The following is a 3,584-nucleotide window of genomic DNA, read 5'->3' on the forward strand; positions in this document are numbered from 1 at the left end:
GTTCGCAGCCCGATTCGTAACCACTACGCTACCAGAGCTCCTAGTATAGAGATGATAAATTGAATGAAGATGAGGAGGTGAAAGAACAGAACAGAAAGTTTCAAAGATCAGCTCGAGAAGACAAAGTAAAATATTATAATGCAATGTGCAAAGACCTGGAACTAGAAAACCAAATGAGAAGAACATGCTCAGCACTTCTCAAGTTGAGAAGTAAAAATTCAAGCCTCGACTTGTGGTATTAAAGGATTCTGTGGGGGAAATATTGAATAACACAGAAAGCATCAAAAGAAGAAGAAATATATAGAGTCATTGTACCAAAAAGAAATAAATGGTTGATGTTTAACCATCTCAAGAGGTAACATATGATCAAGAGCCAATGATACTGAAGGAAGAGGTCCAAGGTGCGTTTAAGGCATTGGCAAAGAAAAAGACACTGGGAATTGATGGACTACAAATTCAAATTTTTCAGCAATCTGATGCAGCACTGGAGGCACTCACTCGTCTATGCCAAGAAAGTTGGAAAATAACTACCTATCCAACCGACTGGAAGAGATCCATATTTATGCCGGTCACCAAAGAGAGGTGATCTAATGGAATGCAGAAATCATCAGATAGTGCCATTAAAATCATATGCAAGTAAAATCTTGCTAAAGATAATACAAAAATGGTTCAACTTTGACAGAGAACTTACAGAGGTTCAAGCCGGATTCAGAAGAGGATGTGGAACAAGGGATATCATTGCTGATGTCAGATGGATCTTGGCTGAAAGCAGAGAACACCAGAAAGATGTTTACCTGTGCTTTATTGACCATGCAAAGACTTTCAATTGTGTGAATCATGACAAGCTATCGACAGCATTGTGGGACACTCAATTGTGCTCATGAGAAACGTGTACATAGACCAAGAGGCAGTTGTTCAAACAGAACAAGGGAATACCAATTGGTTTAAAATTAGGAAAGGTGTGTGTCAAGGTTGTATTCTTCTACCATACTTATTCAATCTGTATGCTGAGCAAATAATCCAAGAAGCTGGATTATATGAAGAAAAGGGTGGCATCGGGATTGGAGGAAGAGACAACCTTGTTTGCTGAAAGCAGAGGACTTAAAATACTGATGAAGATCAAAGATCATAGCCTTCGTTGTGGGTTGCATCTCAATGTAAAGAAAACAAAAACCTTCACCCTGGGCCAATAAACAACATACATATAAATGGGTAAAAGATTTAAGTTTTGAAAGACTGCATTTTGCTTGGATCAACCATCAACATTCATCCATTCAAACTATGTATTGCATTAGGCAAATCTGCTGCACAAGACCTCTTTAAAGTGTTCAAAACAACCAAAGATGTCAGTTTGAGGACTAAGGTGTGCCTGACCCAAGCCATGGTATTTTCAATAACTTCAGATGCATGCAGAAGTTAGAGAGTAAATAAAGACTTTATAAGAATTGATGTATTTTAGTTTTGTTGGAGTAGAATATTAAAAGTATCATGGACTGCCAAAAGAACAAACAATCTGTGTTGGAAGAAGGACAACTAGAATGCTTCTTGGAAGCCAGGATGGCCGTACTTCGTCTCTCATACTATTATTTGGAGGGACCAGTCCCTGGAGAATGATACCACATTTGCTAAAGTGGAGGGTCTTATCCTATGAGATGGATAAGCACAGTGGTGACAGCAATGGACTCAGGCTTAGCAACAATTGTGAGGTTGGTGCAGGGTCAGGCAGTGTTTCATTCTGTTGTACATAGGGTCACTGTGAGTCAGTGCCAACTCAATAGCACCAAACAACAACAGGATAAGCACTGGCCGCAAGTCAGTTTGAATTGCAAGATCGGCAGTTCAAACTCCCCAGTTGATCCTTGGAAACGCTATAGAGGGTCGCTATGAGTCAGAACTGACTTGGCTGCACTTAACAACGAGACATTGTTGTTACTGTTAGATGCTATCAGGTCAATTCCCACTCATAGCCACTCGATGTGCAATACAATGAAAACTGCTCATCCTGTGCCATCCTCATAACTGCTAAGCTTGAGCCCATTGCTGCAGCCACTACATCTAAGCATCTTTTCCACTGACCCTCTGCCTTACAAAGCATGATGTCCTTCTCCAGAATCTGGTCCCTCCTGATAACATGCCCAAAGTACCTATGAGGATGTCTTGTCATCCTTGCTGCTAAGTATACTGACTGTATTTCTTCCAAGACAGATTTATCCATTCTTTTGGTAGTTTATGGTATATTTAATATTCTTCACCAACACCATAATTCAAAGACATCAATTCTTATCTAGTCTTCCTTGATCACTGTCCAACTTTCACATGTATATGAGGTGACTGAAAATACCATGGCTTGTGTCAGGCACTACTTAGTTCTCAAACTGACATCTTTGCTCTTGAATACTTTAAAGAGGTATTATGCAGCAGATTTGCCCAGAGCAACAGTTAGTTTGATTTCATGACTGCTGCTTCCATGACCATTGATTGGGGATCCAAATAAAATGAAACCTTTGACAACTTCAATCTTTTCGCTATTTTTCATGATGTTTTCTACTGATCAGATTGTGAGGGTTTTTTTGTTTTCTTTACATTGAGCTTTAATTCATTATTTAATCTATAGTCTTTGATTTTCATCAGTGTTTCAAGTTCTCTTTGTGTTCAATAAACAAAGTTGTGTCATCCACATATCACAAGTTGTTAATGAGCCTTCCTCATGGCATTCCTGATGCCATGTTCTTCTTCATATAATCCATCTCCTCAGATTAGTTGCTCAGCATACATAGTGAATGTACGGTGAAAGGATAAGGCCCTGATACACACCTTTAGTTTCCCCTTTTTCCATTCAAGCAACTGCCTGTTTGTTCAGTAACGTTTCCTTATGAGCACAAATAAGTGTTCTGGAATTCCCTTTCTTCACAATGTTACATAAATGTATTACTGAGAGAACTTGTCTGCAGCCATCCACTGTTTGCCGAGACATGTTGAAAGATGCTTTGTTAGGAATAAATCCACACACATATGAACTGGAACCCTAGTAGCAGTATTTTAACTTTTACTTTAGATTGAGATTCAAAGGGTTAAACTCTAGGAGTAAGGGTCAACTGGTGTTCAGCTACTGATCAGCTCAATTCCTAAGACTGGAGTAAGGTTGTTAGGCCCCCTAGTGGCCTAATTCAGTAGGAGACCCCAAAAAGATCATCAGGACTCGAGTTTGATGCAAAAGCAAGAAGTTTATTTACCAACGCGCTGGGGTCCACCTTCACAGACTCCTAAAACCAGGAGACAAAGGTGACATTTGCCAACGCGCTGGGGTCCACCCTCACATAGACTCCTGAAAACAGGAGCTGAGGACGACCCTGACTCACTAGACACACAAGTTTTTATAGGGTTTCAGGGGGCATAATTGCACAGTACCATAGATACAGTTTTTGATTGGTTAACAATTGGCAAAGTATGAGATGTTACAATTTAATTGGTCTTGGCATGAAGCAACCTTTTTAATCTATAAGCATATGGGTTTTGGCAATTGCAAGTGTTTAGATAAGGAGCTCTGGTAGCGTAGTGGTTACGAATCGGGCTGTGAACCTTAA

The sequence above is a fragment of the Chrysochloris asiatica genome, unplaced genomic scaffold (genome assembly GCF_000296735.1).
Source record: "Chrysochloris asiatica unplaced genomic scaffold, ChrAsi1.0 scaffold00165, whole genome shotgun sequence".
Taxonomy (NCBI): domain Eukaryota; kingdom Metazoa; phylum Chordata; class Mammalia; order Afrosoricida; family Chrysochloridae; genus Chrysochloris; species Chrysochloris asiatica.